This window comes from Capricornis sumatraensis, chromosome 2, assembly GCF_032405125.1.
Source record: "Capricornis sumatraensis isolate serow.1 chromosome 2, serow.2, whole genome shotgun sequence".
NCBI lineage: Eukaryota > Metazoa > Chordata > Mammalia > Artiodactyla > Bovidae > Capricornis > Capricornis sumatraensis.
In genome coordinates, this window is record NC_091070.1 from 109,585,002 (window position 1) to 109,601,306 (window position 16,305).

A 16,305-nucleotide genomic window follows, 5' to 3' on the forward strand; every position below is an offset into this window, starting at 1 on the left:
GCGTGCGATAGCGGGCGCGGGCCGGGACGCCGGGCTCGGGCTGTGCGGGAAGCGCGAGCGCGGGAGGGCGACGCCTCCGAGCGCCTCCGCCACCGGCCCCACCCCCACCCCCACCCCAGAACGGCGCTCAGGCCCAAGGACCCAAAGGCGTGTGAGCCTGGCTCCTGCGCTCTGGCCGACCGCGCTTCCGGGGTCCGGCTCTGACGGGCTGGTGGTGGTGAGCAGGGGCCCTTTGGCAGAGCGGCTCCTGGCTCGGGGACTGCCGGCTGAGAGGCAGGGAGCGCGCCAGGGCGGGCTTGGCTCCGGCCGGGGCAGCGGCTTCCCACGGGAACGTGCCCGGTGGCGCCGAGGACAGGGGCGCGGGCAGGGCGCCGGTGGGTGGGCTGGACGGGCAGGCAGGGCTTCCGCTCCCTCCCCAGCGGAGCACCCTTCCCGGGACGGACTCGTGCCAGGAAGGCCGGTGTGCGCTGGCCAGCAGGAAGGCTGGATGGCACGCGTCCCGGGCGGGCGGCAGGCAGGCAGGTGCGGCCCGGCCAAGAACGCAAGGCGGAGAAGGGTCGAGGGCACGCGGCACCCCGCCGGCGGGCAAGGCGGGGGCTCGGCCGCCTCGCTGTGGCTGGGGAGCGCAGGCGGGCCGGCGGGGCGGGCGCGGAGGACGGGGTGCCGGCCTGGCGGGAGAGCTGGCGGGGGCGGCCGTGGAAGCAAGGCTGCGAGGGCGAGTAGGCCGTTCCCCGTGCAGAAGTCGGAGCGCCGGCGAAGGGAGGAGGGCTTGCCACCCGCCGCGGGGCTGCGTGGTTCGGCGCGGCCGTGGGCGGGGCGCGGCGGGGCCGTGGGAGCGGAAGTGGAAGGGTGGGCGAGTGTGGGCGAGGGTGGGCAAGGGGGAGGCAGGGAGGCAGGAAAAGCAGCAGCTGCAGCTGCAGCCAGCTGGCGAGCAAAGATGCGCTGAGAAGGACTGAAGGTTCCTGGTGTGGGGGTGCCGGTGGCGGCGGGAGGGCGTGCGTGGAGAAAGGCAGTGGCGCGGGGAGGACGGGTGCGTTTGTCCGGCGGGCCAAAAGGCTGGCTTGTCAGGAGTGGGATTCGAACCCACGCCTCCAGGGGAGACTGCGACCTGAACGCAGCGCCTTAGACCGCTCGGCCATCCTGACGGCGGGCCTGGCTGGGCGCGTGGCCGCTGGCCTGGCTGGGACCCGACGCGGCGCGAGCACCGGCGCCCTCGGCGGGCCGCGCGGGGCGCCACGCCAGGCAGGCAGGCAGGCAGGCGGCCGTCCGGAGTGGGGGTCGACGGAGCCGGCGCGCGGCGGCCGGCCGAGGCGCCGGGCTCCGCCGCCGCTCGCGCCGCGGACCCAGCCGGGCCCTCGGCGGGCCGGCCCCTCCCCACCCGCGCCTCTCCCGGCCCGACGCCGGCCGGCGCGCGCCCACCGTGTCCTCGCAGCCCCGCTTGCCTTCTCGCGCCCCCTTCTCCCGGCGGAACGCCCGCGTTGGAGGCAAGAGGCGGCGCGCGCTGGGGAGGCTCCAGTGCCCCGGGGGTCCGGGTCCCCGTCGTGGTGGCGGGCTGCCGCTGTGACCGAGGCGGTTGGTTTGGTGCGCGGTTGGGCCGGGACCCGTGGTGGCCGGGGGCCCGTGCTGGGCAAGGGGAGGCGTCGGCAGGCAGCCCGAGAGCCCGAGAGCGGCCGGGCGGCAGGACGGTCGCCGCCGTCCTCGTTAGTATAGTGGTGAGTATCCCCGCCTGTCACGCGGGAGACCGGGGTTCGATTCCCCGACGGGGAGGCAACACACCCTTTTTGGTGGCCGCGGTCGCTCTCTGTCCTGCCGCCAGGCCCCCAAGGGCCCTTCGTCCCCTCCCGCCGTCTTCGGGCGAGGCGCCAGGGCCGCCAACGGCGGTGCCCGGCCTAGCTCCCGGCGACCCCCTCCGCGCGTGCAGCGCTCCAGCCTGAGCCCTTTGTCGTCGGCGGGCGCACGGTCGCCACGGCGGAGCGAGGGCCTCCTTGGCGACCCCACGGCCTTGCCCGACCACAGCCGGATCTGGCGGCCGGCCGGCCGCCCACGCGCCGACCCACAGTGGCTGCCTGAGTGGGCTCCTAGGCTCGCGACGGCCCCGCCGCGCGGCTCGGCACGGCGCCCCGACGCGTGCAGGCAGGTGGGTCCCGTGTCCCCTTGTCGTCGTGGGAAGTGGCCTCGCCCAGCGCCCGGTGGAGTAGGGCTGTGGCCAGCTGGGTGCTGGAAGCTGCGTGCCCCGCGTTGCCCGCCGGGGGCGAGGGCGGAGGCTTTGGCTGGCCGCGGCGGGGAGCGAAGGGCCGGAGGGCCGCAAGGCCGCGGGGGCGCCGCCCTGGGGCGGTCGGGCGGGTGGATCCCGGCCACTGCGTAGCGCTGGCGCGCTTGGGGCGCCGCGTGGCTGTTGGGGGCGCCGGCGGCGGCGCAGAGCCTCCGGCTGACGGGGCGTCGGGGCAGGGATGCGGAGGCGGCGGCGAGAGCATGCTGGGGCGAGCCCGGGGCCGGCGTCTGGCGGCCGCCCGGGCTGTGGAGCGTTGGTGGTATAGTGGTGAGCATAGCTGCCTTCCAAGCAGTTGACCCGGGTTCGATTCCCGGCCAACGCAGCGGGCCGACCTTTTGCTGAGTTCCAGCGCCCTCCGGGCAGGGGCGTTCGGGGGACAGAGAGGTGGGAGCAGGGAGCCAGCCCGCTGGCCCGCGGCTTTTGGCGTGTGTGCGAGAAGCCGGCGGCGCGCGCAGTGTTTTGAGGGTGCTGAAAGCAAGACGGCACGCCGGGGCAGGCGGCTGGACTTGCAAAGGCCGGGTGTAGGCAGCAAGGTGGCACGGGCGGGTGGCATGGAGGCGCGGGGTTCACCAGGAGCAGGCGAGGGCTGAACCCCGACGCTCCCTGGTGGTCTAGTGGTTAGGATTCGGCGCTCTCACCGCCGCGGCCCGGGTTCGATTCCCGGTCAGGGAAGCCTTTCTTCTTCCTCTCCGCCTGCCACGTGCCCATGTCCTCGCCGGACACCCTGCCACCCTTTTATTAGCCTACGCTTGCTCAGCGCTGCGCCAGAGGCCCCCGGGACCCTGCCCGTCCAGCCCAAGCACGATTCAGGCCACCTCCGCCGTCCCGCGGGGCAGAGGTTTTGGCCGCCGTGGCAACCTCGCGCCGCTTCCACCTCGACGCGCCTGAGGCCTCCCATCCACCCCCCGCCTCCCTCCCTCCTGAGGGCCTGCGGCTGCTGCCCCTGGTGGTGGCGGTGATGCTCCTGGGCTCGTGCCGGTGCTCCTGCTGTCGGTGGCGGTGAGGAGGTGGGCTTGGAAAGGGCGGGCGGCGGGAGGGCTGGGGGTAGGGCTGGGGGCTGTGGTGGTCGCCAGCTGGGGGCCAGCAGCGGCAGGGGCGGTGGCCACAGCCAAAGGCGAGCGAGGGGGATCTGCCTCTGGCAGTGGGGGCCGTGGCCACGGACCGCCTGCCTTGCCGTGTCCCTCACGCCAGCCACCTCTCTGGGCGGCTTGGCCAGTGCGTGCCAGGTCCCGGGCTGGCTGTGACTCCCGTATGCCGCTGGCGACTCCAAGAGGGTTCTGGTCTCGAGTGGGCTCTGGGAGGCGGACCGCGGCGCCCGGGAGGCATCGGTAGCAGTTCAGTCACTCAGAGGCAGTGATGCCTGCCAGGGAGGACAACCCGACCATCATGCTGTTTCCCTTGCCTGACCACAGCTCTCAATCCTCCCGGACTGAGGCAAGATTTACACAGGCCTCTCTCCCTGACTCGTAACCAAAGGCGGGCACCCGGGTGCACACACACACACAGAGCGCCCTGTTCCGCGCACCCCTCCCCTAGTGATGACATCGAATAGTTTCCCATTCTCTCCAAACTGTCTATCCAGCATCCGCTCCATCCCTCTGCCCACCCTGTCATCGTCTTCCCCGAGGAACTCTCCGCGAGGGCGATCCTCCACCACAGTCTCCTGTTGGCCCCGTCTCGGGCTCGCCTATCCCAAAGGGTTGCACGTCTGTTCAAGGACTGTGTCCTTCGGAGGGGAAGTGGACGGCAGACGAAGGGCACCAAGGTGCGGCGAGGGCGGCACACTCGGGTGCGATGGCACAAAGGCGAGTCCCCTGTGGGCAAGGAGCCCCTGTGGCCTGACGTGTGCTTGCCATCGCCAAAGGAGGTATCCTCGAGGCCCCTGCCGGGGCCGTGGGCGTCAGAGTGCGAGGGGAGAGTATGGGCCAAAGGTGCTTGGGGCCATGGCTGGTGGGCGCCCCACGTGGATCAGGAACCCAGGCAGAACGATCGCGAGCAATGGGGGCGGCAGCGAGCTGGGAGCTGGGAGGCAGGCCCCGGGGTGCTTGGTCGGGGCGTCTGTGTGGATGGCCGGCGGGAAGGGGCGGCGTGGGGCTCGCGGGGACCTGGCCGAAAGATCGGCAGGCCACTGGAGCAGGGCCTCTACAGAAGCATGGACGCGGTGGCGACGCCGTGCCAGGCACATGTGAGAGGCTGGGACGGATCTGCAGTAGGTAGGGGTGGGCGTGGGGGTAGGGCTGGGACTGCGGAGCCAGAAGGAGGCCCGCAGTGGTGAATGCCAGGGCAAGGCTGGCCAGCGCAAGACGTGTGAGGGATAGCCCGAGCCCCAGGGGGCTGGTGGCGTGGAGGTGGGGCCGAGCCTGGAGTCTGGCGGGAAAGGCAGAGGGCAGGCCATGACAGTGAGGGGGCTGTGGCGTGAGGAAGATGGCGGGAGAGCGATGACACTGCTGGGGGCTCAGGGTGGGATTGGGGGGGGTGTTGGGAGTAGGGTGGCTGTGATTTCATGAGTGCCAAGGAGAGCTCCCATGTGACCGAGCACAGTCATCCCTCCAGGGTACACACCCGCAGAGGGCAAACCTCGGGGAGGTCTGAGGGTCCGGACACCGCCACGGACACGGCAGCACCGTCTGCCATGGCGCGGACACGGAGCAAACCCCAGCGCCCATCCACACACGGCAGGCCCAAGTAGGGGTTGCATGGATGCAGCATGGAGCCATCACTCAGTCATAAGAAAAACGTCAAGTATTGCCATTTGTCACAAGCAATGATGCAGCTTACACTCGGCGGAGAATGTCCGACCGCGTTGGACAGAGGCATGTGGAGCATGGAAAATAATACAAAACGAAGCTATTTGCCGGGAGAAACCGACTCACGCAGAAACCCACCTTAGGGTAACGCAAGTGCAAAGGCAGCGGTGGAGGGATGACTGCGGAGCTGCAACGCACAGATACGCAGGACCCTGTGTAAAGGGAGAAGCGCCAAGGTTATCCAGTTCAACACAGGGAATAAGCATCAGTGCCCTGGAGTAACCTCAAGGGGAAAAGAATCTGAAGACATATATGACATCCAAGATCTGCACACGCGAAACAGGATCACTCCGGGGTCCACCGGAAACCAGCACAGTTTTGGGAATCCACTGTACTTGCGCAACAACGCTGACTACGACGTCGGAGTAAGCTTTCAAAAGAAAACTAACTCAGCAGGCAGCGAAGTCAGCGGGAAACAGGCGAGCTATGCCAACCCCACCCTGGGTACATATCCACGAAAGACGCAACTCTTCATTCGGAAAGACACACGCAACCCCCACGGTCACAGCAGCACCGTTTGCCATAGCCGAGACGTGGAGAAAACGCTAGTGCCCATCCCCAAAGGCTCAGCCACCAAGATGCAGTATCAGAGAAAGGGAGAGAATGGGATGTCACCGAGCCGTCCACAAGAGGCAGAAAGTTTCTCTGGCAGCAACGGCAGCTGGAGCTGCAGAATATTACCCTTGGTGAGGGAAGTCAAACAGACAAGGTCACGGATGGGTGGACTCTAAAGTGTTGTACAAATTAATCCCTGGGCCAACCAGCCACAGACTCTCAGACACAGGAAAGCCGCTTGGGGCTTCCCAAGGGCGCAGTCAGGGACGGAGGGATGAATGAGGAGCCGGGCTCAACGGATCAACCGGACCAGTACTGCGTAGGAAGGGGAGGAGGAACAAGGACACGCGGGATAGCGCAGGGAATGAGGTCCCATATCCTGTCATCACCCGTAATGGAAACCGAGCTGAAAACATAAGCCCCCCCCCCCACAGACAGGACTGAACCCCAACGCTGTACAGCGGAAACGGACACCAGGGTGTAGATCAACTACACTTCCAGAACGAGTGCTACTCCGTCGAAGTCAGTCAGTCGAGGATCAGTCCCGCAATAGGAAAGAGAAGAGCTTACATTATGATCCAGGAAAGCCACCCCTGGGCACGCATCGGGAAAAGACGACAAACACCCCTAATGGGGAGAGATGCAGGCATCCCCCAGGGTCACCGCAGCCCTCTGTGCCGGAGCCGAGACCCGCGGGAAGCGCCCAAGTGCCCGTCGGCACGTGGCCGGCACAAGAACGTGAGGGATATCTGTACCGTGGATTATGACGCAGCCCTCAAGAAGGAGCCGCCATCGCCATGGGCCTCGAGGTCAGACGGACCCACAGAAGGGTCCGCTCAGTGAAGTGAGTCGCTTGGATAGGGAGAAAGCTCTGTGGACTCTAACGACGAATACAGACGAATCTATGCGCAAAGGGGAAAGCGACCTTGAGACGTTGAAAACGTACATAGGGCTACCCAAGGGGAAAGGCAGGGAGGGACGAAGTTGGAGGCGGATCAAGAGATAGGAAAGACTGTGCCTGCAGGACATGAGCAACAGAGCTTTCCTCTGGAGCAGGAGAAGCGTATTTGGATCTCGCCTTCACCTACACTGGGAGACCACCTGGCAAAGAACAGGGGACTGAAGCACTTTGCCGGGCACCTGAGACTCACCCAGGAATGTGAATCCGTTCTACCTGTGTTCGAAGAAGCAGAAGAAGGAGCAGGCCGTGGCTTGAAGTGGGGGGTGGGGGGAGGCAGGCCAGTGGGACAGATGCAAAGGCAGGTTCCTTGACAAGAGTGGGATTTGGAACGGCTCAGGGAGGAACGGGGCGTGGTGGGGGGGGTGTGTGGAGATGGGGGAGGCGGGGAGCTGGGGGTGGGATGGGTGCATGTGGGGGAGTAGGGGGACGGTGAGGCTGCATGCTGAGGTGGGGGTGCCCTTGGGGTAGGGCTGATGCTGAGGTGAGGCGCGCAAGAGGGTTTCAGGGGGAAGGGGTGGTGTTTGAGGTGGTGAGGGCATTGCTGTTGGAAACCTATTTCTGCCAGGGCCGGCAGCTGGTGGACTTCTTTGGAACTCGTTCTGCAAGACATGGTCCAGGGGCCCTCCAGGCCAAAGGGAGGTATGCTTGCCAGATGTGGCAGCTCCCTTGCTCCTGGCTGTGCAAACGTAGTGTGATTGATTTCTCTCGGAGTGTGGGGAGAGTGAGGCAGGGAACTGGGAGACGGACGTTGTGGAAGATGAAAGTGTGGTGCGGGCGGCTGCCAGCGGTGGGGTATTCCTGCCAGTGCTATCCCCGAGCCCTCGGTTGAGGACGGGTCCGGTTGAGGACGGGAGCCAACACAAGAAAGGTGCCTGGACGCACGGGCGGCTGAGCCCGCAGGGTCTGGGGCCACGAAGGCTTGGCAGCAGGGCCTTTTGTGGGTGAGGTGGGGAGGGGTCCTGGGCGTCTGCGTGGGAGAGGCAGCGGGCGGCAGGTAACAAGCCAGCGTTTGCAGGAGCGCTGCCTCGAGCGCGTTTCAGCGCGCAGACCTAGTTCGGCTCTGGGGCCGCACCGTGGGACCAAAAGGGGACGCTGTGGCTGCATGGGCCGGGAATCGAACCCGGGCCTCCCGCGTGGCAGGCGAGAATTCTACCACTGAACCACCCATGCACCGGTGGCCAGCGCCGCCCGTCGCTGCCCCTGAGGCGCTGGCCGCCACCCGCCCGCTGCTGCTCACTGCTCGCCCGTGGGCATCTCTCTGCTCCGTTGGAGCAGGAGACGACGGGCGGGCGACCTGAAAGCCAGGATCCGGGCACGTGCAGGACCCCGGGGCGCGGCGCTCTCGGAGGGAGCCCGGAGCGGCGGGACGCGGGCCCACGCGGCCCCTCCCGCGCCTTCTGCGCCGACCACGGCCGCCGCGACCCTGTCGGTGTCGCGCGCGGGGGCCGGGAGCCGGCGCCGGGATCCCTGTCAGGTGCAGGCGCTGCGTGTTCGCTGCGGCCGCGCGCCGACCTTCCTCTCAGCGACCGCCGGGTCCCGACCCGAAGTCCCCCTGGCGGGCTGGCTTTCCGGCCGGGCCGGGGTGGGGCGTGCGATAGCGGGCGCGGGCCGGGACGCCGGGCTCGGGCTGTGCGGGAAGCGCGAGCGCGGGAGGGCGACGCCTCCGAGCGCCTCCGCCACCGGCCCCACCCCCACCCCCACCCCAGAACGGCGCTCAGGCCCAAGGACCCAAAGGCGTGTGAGCCTGGCTCCTGCGATCTGGCCGACCGCGCTCCCGGGGTCCGGCTCTGACGGGCTGGTGGTGGTGAGCAGGGGCCCTTTGGCAGAGCGGCTCCTGGCTCGGGGACTGCCGGCTGAGAGGCAGGGAGCGCGCCAGGGCGGGCTTGGCTCCGGCCGGGGCAGCGGCTTCCCACGGGAACGTGCCCGGTGGCGCCGAGGACAGGGGCGCGGGCAGGGCGCCGGTGGGTGGGCTGGACGGGCAGGCAGGGCTTCCGCTCCCTCCCCAGCGGAGCACCCTTCCCGGGACGGACTCGTGCCAGGAAGGCCGGTGTGCGCTGGCCAGCAGGAAGGCTGGATGGCACGCGTCCCGGGCGGGCGGCAGGCAGGCAGGTGCGGCCCGGCCAAGAACGCAAGGCGGAGAAGGGTCGAGGGCACGCGGCACCCCGCCGGCGGGCAAGGCGGGGGCTCGGCCGCCTCGCTGTGGCTGGGGAGCGCAGGCGGGCCGGCGGGGCGGGCGCGGAGGACGGGGTGCCGGCCTGGCGGGAGAGCTGGCGGGGGCGGCCGTGGAAGCAAGGCTGCGAGGGCGAGTAGGCCGTTCCCCGTGCAGAAGTCGGAGCGCCGGCGAAGGGAGGAGGGCTTGCCACCCGCCGCGGGGCTGCGTGGTTCGGCGCGGCCGTGGGCGGGGCGCGGCGGGGCCGTGGGAGCGGAAGTGGAAGGGTGGGCGAGTGTGGGCGAGGGTGGGCAAGGGGGAGGCAGGGAGGCAGGAAAAGCAGCAGCTGCAGCTGCAGCCAGCTGGCGAGCAAAGATGCGCTGAGAAGGACTGAAGGTTCCTGGTGTGGGGGTGCCGGTGGCGGCGGGAGGGCGTGTGTGGAGAAAGGCAGTGGCGCGGGGAGGACGGGTGCGTTTGTCCGGCGGGCCAAAAGGCTGGCTTGTCAGGAGTGGGATTCGAACCCACGCCTCCAGGGGAGACTGCGACCTGAACGCAGCGCCTTAGACCGCTCGGCCATCCTGACGGCGGGCCTGGCTGGGCGCGTGGCCGCTGGCCTGGCTGGGACCCGACGCGGCGCGAGCACCGGCGCCCTCGGCGGGCCGCGCGGGGCGCCACGCCAGGCAGGCAGGCAGGCAGGCGGCCGTCCGGAGTGGGGGTCGACGGAGCCGGCGCGCGGCGGCCGGCCGAGGCGCCGGGCTCCGCCGCCGCTCGCGCCGCGGACCCAGCCGTGCCCTCGGCGGGCCGGCCCCTCCCCACCCGCGCCTCTCCCGGCCCGACGCCGGCCGGCGCGCGCCCACCGTGTCCTCGCAGCCCCGCTTGCCTTCTCGCGCCCCCTTCTCCCGGCGGAACGCCCGCGTTGGAGGCAAGAGGCGGCGCGCGCTGGGGAGGCTCCAGTGCCCCGGGGGTCCGGGTCCCCGTCGTGGTGGCGGGCTGCCGCTGTGACCGAGGCGGTTGGTTTGGTGCGCGGTTGGGCCGGGACCCGTGGTGGCCGGGGGCCCGTGCTGGGCAAGGGGAGGCGTCGGCAGGCAGCCCGAGAGCCCGAGAGCGGCCGGGCGGCAGGACGGTCGCCGCCGTCCTCGTTAGTATAGTGGTGAGTATCCCCGCCTGTCACGCGGGAGACCGGGGTTCGATTCCCCGACGGGGAGGCAACACACCCTTTTTGGTGGCCGCGGTCGCTCTCTGTCCTGCCGCCAGGCCCCCAAGGGCCCTTCGTCCCCTCCCGCCGTCTTCGGGCGAGGCGCCAGGGCCGCCAACGGCGGTGCCCGGCCTAGCTCCCGGCGACCCCCTCCGCGCGTGCAGCGCTCCAGCCTGAGCCCTTTGTCGTCGGCGGGCGCACGGTCGCCACGGCGGAGCGAGGGCCTCCTTGGCGACCCCACGGCCTTGCCCGACCACAGCCGGATCTGGCGGCCGGCCGGCCGCCCACGCGCCGACCCACAGTGGCTGCCTGAGTGGGCTCCTAGGCTCGCGACGGCCCCGCCGCGCGGCTCGGCACGGCGCCCCGACGCGTGCAGGCAGGTGGGTCCCGTGTCCCCTTGTCGTCGTGGGAAGTGGCCTCGCCCAGCGCCCGGTGGAGTAGGGCTGTGGCCAGCTGGGTGCTGGAAGCTGCGTGCCCCGCGTTGCCCGCCGGGGGCGAGGGCGGAGGCTTTGGCTGGCCGCGGCGGGGAGCGAAGGGCCGGAGGGCCGCAAGGCCGCGGGGGCGCCGCCCTGGGGCGGTCGGGCGGGTGGATCCCGGCCACTGCGTAGCGCTGGCGCGCTTGGGGCGCCGCGTGGCTGTTGGGGGCGCCGGCGGCGGCGCAGAGCCTCCGGCTGACGGGGCGTCGGGGCAGGGATGCGGAGGCGGCGGCGAGAGCATGCTGGGGCGAGCCCGGGGCCGGCGTCTGGCGGCCGCCCGGGCTGTGGAGCGTTGGTGGTATAGTGGTGAGCATAGCTGCCTTCCAAGCAGTTGACCCGGGTTCGATTCCCGGCCAACGCAGCGGGCCGACCTTTTGCTGAGTTCCAGCGCCCTCCGGGCAGGGGCGTTCGGGGGACAGAGAGGTGGGAGCAGGGAGCCAGCCCGCTGGCCCGCGGCTTTTGGCGTGTGTGCGAGAAGCCGGCGGCGCGCGCAGTGTTTTGAGGGTGCTGAAAGCAAGACGGCACGCCGGGGCAGGCGGCTGGACTTGCAAAGGCCGGGTGTAGGCAGCAAGGTGGCACGGGCGGGTGGCATGGAGGCGCGGGGTTCACCAGGAGCAGGCGAGGGCTGAACCCCGACGCTCCCTGGTGGTCTAGTGGTTAGGATTCGGCGCTCTCACCGCCGCGGCCCGGGTTCGATTCCCGGTCAGGGAAGCCTTTCTTCTTCCTCTCCGCCTGCCACGTGCCCATGTCCTCGCCGGACACCCTGCCACCCTTTTATTAGCCTACGCTTGCTCAGCGCTGCGCCAGAGGCCCCCGGGACCCTGCCCGTCCAGCCCAAGCACGATTCAGGCCACCTCCGCCGTCCCGCGGGGCAGAGGTTTTGGCCGCAGTGGCAACCTCGCGCCGCTTCCACCTCGACGCGCCTGAGGCCTCCCATCCACCCCCCGCCTCCCTCCCTCCTGAGGGCCTGCGGCTGCTGTCCCTGGTGGTGGCGGTGATGCTCCTGGGCTCGTGCCGGTGCTCCTGCTGTCGGTGGCGGTGAGGAGGTGGGCTTGGAAAGGGCGGGCGGCGGGAGGGCTGGGGGTAGGGCTGGGGGCTGTGGTGGTCGCCAGCTGGGGGCCAACAGCGGCAGGGGCGGTGGCCACAGCCGAAGGCGAGCGAGGGGGATCTGCCTCTGGCAGTGGGGGCCGTGGCCACGGACCGCCTGCCTTGCCGTGTCCCTCACGCCAGCCACCTCTCTGGGCGGCTTGGCCAGTGCGTGCCAGGTCCCGGGCTGGCTGTGACTCCCGTATGCCGCTGGCGACTCCAAGAGGGTTCTGGTCTCGAGTGGGCTCTGGGAGGCGGACCGCGGCGCCCGGGAGGCATCGGTAGCAGTTCAGTCACTCAGAGGCAGTGATGCCTGCCAGGGAGGACAACCCGACCATCATGCTGTTTCCCTTGCCTGACCACAGCTCTCAATCCTCCCGGACTGAGGCAAGATTTACACAGGCCTCCCTCCCTGACTCGTAACCAAAGGCGGGCACCCGGGTGCACACACACACACACACACACACACACACACACACACACAGAGCGCCCTGTTCCGCGCACCCCTCCCCTAGTGATGACATCGAATAGTTTCCCATTCTCTCCAAACTGTCTATCCAGCATCCGCTCCATCCCTCTGCCCACCCTGTCATCGTCTTCCCCGAGGAACTCTCCGCGAGGGCGATCCTCCACCACAGTCTCCTGTTGGCCCCGTCTCGGGCTCGCCTATCCCAAAGGGTTGCACGTCTGTTCAAGGACTGTGTCCTTCGGAGGGGAAGTGGACGGCAGACGAAGGGCACCAAGGTGCGGCGAGGGCGGCACACTCGGGTGCGATGGCACAAAGGCGAGTCCCCTGTGGGCAAGGAGCCCCTGTGGCCTGACGTGTGCTTGCCATCGCCAAAGGAGGTATCCTCGAGGCCCCTGCCGGGGCCGTGGGCGTCAGAGTGCGAGGGGAGAGTATGGGCCAAAGGTGCTTGGGGCCATGGCTGGTGGGCGCCCCACGTGGATCAGGAACCCAGGCAGAACGATCGCGAGCAATGGGGGCGGCAGCGAGCTGGGAGCTGGGAGGCAGGCCCCGGGGTGCTTGGTCGGGGCGTCTGTGTGGATGGCCGGCGGGAAGGGGCGGCGTGGGGCTCGCGGGGACCTGGCCGAAAGATCGGCAGGCCACTGGAGCAGGGCCTCTACAGAAGCATGGACGCGGTGGCGACGCCGTGCCAGGCACATGTGAGAGGCTGGGACGGATCTGCAGTAGGTAGGGGTGGGCGTGGGGGTAGGGCTGGGACTGCGGAGCCAGAAGGAGGCCCGCAGTGGTGAATGCCAGGGCAAGGCTGGCCAGCGCAAGACGTGTGAGGGATAGCCCGAGCCCCAGGGGGCTGGTGGCGTGGAGGTGGGGCCGAGCCTGGAGTCTGGCGGGAAAGGCAGAGGGCAGGCCATGACAGTGAGGGGGCTGTGGCGTGAGGAAGATGGCGGGAGAGCGATGACACTGCTGGGGGCTCAGGGTGGGATTGGGGGGGGGTGTTGGGAGTAGGGTGGCTGTGATTTCATGAGTGCCAAGGAGAGCTCCCATGTGACCGAGCACAGTCATCCCTCCAGGGTACACACCCGCAGAGGGCAAACCTCGGGGAGGTCTGAGGGTCCGGACACCGCCACGGACACGGCAGCACCGTCTGCCATGGCGCGGACACGGAGCAAACCCCAGCGCCCATCCACACACGGCAGGCCCAAGTAGGGGTTGCATGGATGCAGCATGGAGCCATCACTCAGTCATAAGAAAAACGTCAAGTATTGCCATTTGTCACAAGCAATGATGCAGCTTACACTCGGCGGAGAATGTCCGACCGCGTTGGACAGAGGCATGTGGAGCATGGAAAATAATACAAAACGAAGCTATTTGCCGGGAGAAACCGACTCACGCAGAAACCCACCTTAGGGTAACGCAAGTGCAAAGGCAGCGGTGGAGGGATGACTGCGGAGCTGCAACGCACAGATACGCAGGACCCTGTGTAAAGGGAGAAGCGCCAAGGTTATCCAGTTCAACACAGGGAATAAGCGTCAGTGCCCTGGAGTAACCTCAAGGGGAAAAGAATCTGAAGACATATATGACATCCGAGATCCGCACACGCGAAACAGGATCACTCCGGGGTCCACCGGAAACCAGCACAGTTTTGGGAATCCACTGTACTTGCGCAACAACGCTGACTACGACGTCGGAGTAAGCTTTCAAAAGAAAACTAACTCAGCAGGCAGCGAAGTCAGCGGGAAACAGGCGAGCTATGCCAACCCCACCCTGGGTACATATCCACGAAAGACGCAACTCTTCATTCGGAAAGACACACGCAACCCCCACGGTCACAGCAGCACCGTTTGCCATAGCCGAGACGTGGAGAAAACGCTAGTGCCCATCCCCAAAGGCTCAGCCACCAAGATGCAGTATCAGAGAAAGGGAGAGAATGGGATGTCACCGAGCCGTCCACAAGAGGCAGAAAGTTTCTCTGGCAGCAACGGCAGCTGGAGCTGCAGAATATTACCCTTGGTGAGGGAAGTCAAACAGACAAGGTCACGGATGGGTGGACTCTAAAGTGTTGTACAAATTAATCCCTGGGCCAACCAGCCACAGACTCTCAGACACAGGAAAGCCGCTTGGGGCTTCCCAAGGGCGCAGTCAGGGACGGAGGGATGAATGAGGAGCCGGGCTCAACGGATCAACCGGACCAGTACTGCGTAGGAAGGGGAGGAGGAACAAGGACACGCGGGATAGCGCAGGGAATGAGGTCCCATATCCTGTCATCACCCGTAATGGAAACCGAGCTGAAAACATAAGCCCCCCCCCACAGACAGGACTGAACCCCAACGCTGTACAGCGGAAACGGACACCAGGGTGTAGATCAACTACACTTCCAGAACGAGTGCTACTCCGTCGAAGTCAGTCAGTCGAGGATCAGTCCAGCAATAGGAAAGAGAAGAGCTTACATTATGATCCAGGAAAGCCACCCCTGGGCACGCATCGGGAAAAGACGACAAACACCCCTAATGGGGAGAGATGCAGGCATCCCCCAGGGTCACCGCAGCCCTCTGTGCCGGAGCCGAGACCCGCGGGAAGCGCCCAAGTGCCCGTCGGCACGTGGCCGGCACAAGAACGTGAGGGATATCTGTACCGTGGATTATGACGCAGCCCTCAAGAAGGAGCCGCCATCGCCATGGGCCTCGAGGTCAGACGGACCCACAGAAGGGTCCGCTCAGTGAAGTGAGTCGCTTGGATAGGGAGAAAGCTCTGTGGACTCTAACGACGAATACAGACGAATCTATGCGCAAAGGGGAAAGCGACCTTGAGACGTCGAAAACGTACATAGGGCTACCCAAGGGGAAAGGCAGGGAGGGACGAAGTTGGAGGCGGATCAAGAGATAGGAAAGACTGTGCCTGCAGGACATGAGCAACAGAGCTTTCCTCTGGAGCAGGAGAAGCGTATTTGGATCTCGCCTTCACCTACACTGGGAGACCACCTGGCAAAGAACAGGGGACTGAAGCACTTTGCCGGGCACCTGAGACTCACCCAGGAATGTGAATCCGTTCTACCTGTGTTCGAAGAAGCAGAAGAAGGAGCAGGCCGTGGCTTGAAGTGGGGGGTGGGGGGAGGCAGGCCAGTGGGACAGATGCAAAGGCAGGTTCCTTGACAAGAGTGGGATTTGGAACGGCTCAGGGAGGAACGGGGCGTGGTGGGGGGGGTGTGTGGAGATGGGGGAGGCGGGGAGCTGGGGGTGGGATGGGTGCATGTGGGGGAGTAGGGGGACGGTGAGGCTGCATGCTGAGGTGGGGGTGCCCTTGGGGTAGGGCTGATGCTGAGGTGAGGCGCGCAAGAGGGTTTCAGGGGGAAGGGGTGGTGTTTGAGGTGGTGAGGGCATTGCTGTTGGAAACCTATTTCTGCCAGGGCCGGCAGCTGGTGGACTTCTTTGGAACTCGTTCTGCAAGACATGGTCCAGGGGCCCTCCAGGCCAAAGGGAGGTATGCTTGCCAGATGTGGCAGCTCCCTTGCTCCTGGCTGTGCAAACGTAGTGTGATTGATTTCTCTCGGAGTGTGGGGAGAGTGAGGCAGGGAACTGGGAGACGGACGTTGTGGAAGATGAAAGTGTGGTGCGGGCGGCTGCCAGCGGTGGGGTATTCCTGCCAGTGCTATCCCCGAGCCCTCGGTTGAGGACGGGTCCGGTTGAGGACGGGAGCCAACACAAGAAAGGTGCCTGGACGCACGGGCGGCTGAGCCCGCAGGGTCTGGGGCCACGAAGGCTTGGCAGCAGGGCCTTTTGTGGGTGAGGTGGGGAGGGGTCCTGGGCGTCTGCGTGGGAGAGGCAGCGGGCGGCAGGTAACAAGCCAGCGTTTGCAGGAGCGCTGCCTCGAGCGCGTTTCAGCGCGCAGACCTAGTTCGGCTCTGGGGCCGCACCGTGGGACCAAAAGGGGACGCTGTGGCTGCATGGGCCGGGAATCGAACCCGGGCCTCCCGCGTGGCAGGCGAGAATTCTACCACTGAACCACCCATGCACCGGTGGCCAGCGCCGCCCGTCGCTGCCCCTGAGGCGCTGGCCGCCACCCGCCCGCTGCTGCTCACTGCTCGCCCGTGGGCATCTCTCTGCTCCGTTGGAGCAGGAGACGACGGGCGGGCGACCTGAAAGCCAGGATCCGGGCACGTGCAGGACCCCGGGGCGCGGCGCTCTCGGAGGGAGCCCGGAGCGGCGGGACGCGGGCCCACGCGGCCCCTCCCGCGCCTTCTGCGCCGACCACGGCCGCCGCGACCCTGTCGGTGTCGCGCGCGGGGGCCGGGAGCCGGCGCCGGGATCCCTGTCAGGTGCAGGCGCTGCGTGTTCGCTGCGGCCG

General features: G+C 67.7%; 10 non-coding genes across 10 annotated transcripts; 6 read left to right on the forward strand and 4 right to left on the reverse strand.

Moving 5' to 3' along the window:
* Positions 1-1,062: 1,062 nt before the first annotated feature.
* TRNAL-CAG (transfer RNA leucine (anticodon CAG)) lies at positions 1,063-1,145 on the reverse strand. The gene has a single exon. It is a non-coding gene; the product is annotated as a tRNA-Leu (tRNA).
* Positions 1,146-1,695: 550 nt separating this feature from the next.
* TRNAD-GUC (transfer RNA aspartic acid (anticodon GUC)) lies at positions 1,696-1,767 on the forward strand. The gene has a single exon. It is a non-coding gene; the product is annotated as a tRNA-Asp (tRNA).
* Positions 1,768-2,522: 755 nt separating this feature from the next.
* On the forward strand, positions 2,523-2,594 carry TRNAG-UCC (transfer RNA glycine (anticodon UCC)). The gene has a single exon. It is a non-coding gene; the product is annotated as a tRNA-Gly (tRNA).
* A 278-nt stretch (positions 2,595-2,872) lies between these two features.
* TRNAE-CUC (transfer RNA glutamic acid (anticodon CUC)) lies at positions 2,873-2,944 on the forward strand. The gene has a single exon. It is a non-coding gene; the product is annotated as a tRNA-Glu (tRNA).
* Positions 2,945-7,694: 4,750 nt separating this feature from the next.
* TRNAG-GCC (transfer RNA glycine (anticodon GCC)) lies at positions 7,695-7,765 on the reverse strand. Its single transcript has one exon. It is a non-coding gene; the product is annotated as a tRNA-Gly (tRNA).
* A 1,479-nt stretch (positions 7,766-9,244) lies between these two features.
* TRNAL-CAG (transfer RNA leucine (anticodon CAG)) lies at positions 9,245-9,327 on the reverse strand. The gene has a single exon. It is a non-coding gene; the product is annotated as a tRNA-Leu (tRNA).
* A 550-nt stretch (positions 9,328-9,877) lies between these two features.
* On the forward strand, positions 9,878-9,949 carry TRNAD-GUC (transfer RNA aspartic acid (anticodon GUC)). The gene has a single exon. It is a non-coding gene; the product is annotated as a tRNA-Asp (tRNA).
* Positions 9,950-10,704: 755 nt separating this feature from the next.
* On the forward strand, positions 10,705-10,776 carry TRNAG-UCC (transfer RNA glycine (anticodon UCC)). The gene has a single exon. It is a non-coding gene; the product is annotated as a tRNA-Gly (tRNA).
* Positions 10,777-11,054: 278 nt separating this feature from the next.
* Positions 11,055-11,126, forward strand: TRNAE-CUC (transfer RNA glutamic acid (anticodon CUC)). The gene has a single exon. It is a non-coding gene; the product is annotated as a tRNA-Glu (tRNA).
* A 4,775-nt stretch (positions 11,127-15,901) lies between these two features.
* On the reverse strand, positions 15,902-15,972 carry TRNAG-GCC (transfer RNA glycine (anticodon GCC)). The gene has a single exon. It is a non-coding gene; the product is annotated as a tRNA-Gly (tRNA).
* Positions 15,973-16,305: the final 333 nt, after the last annotated feature.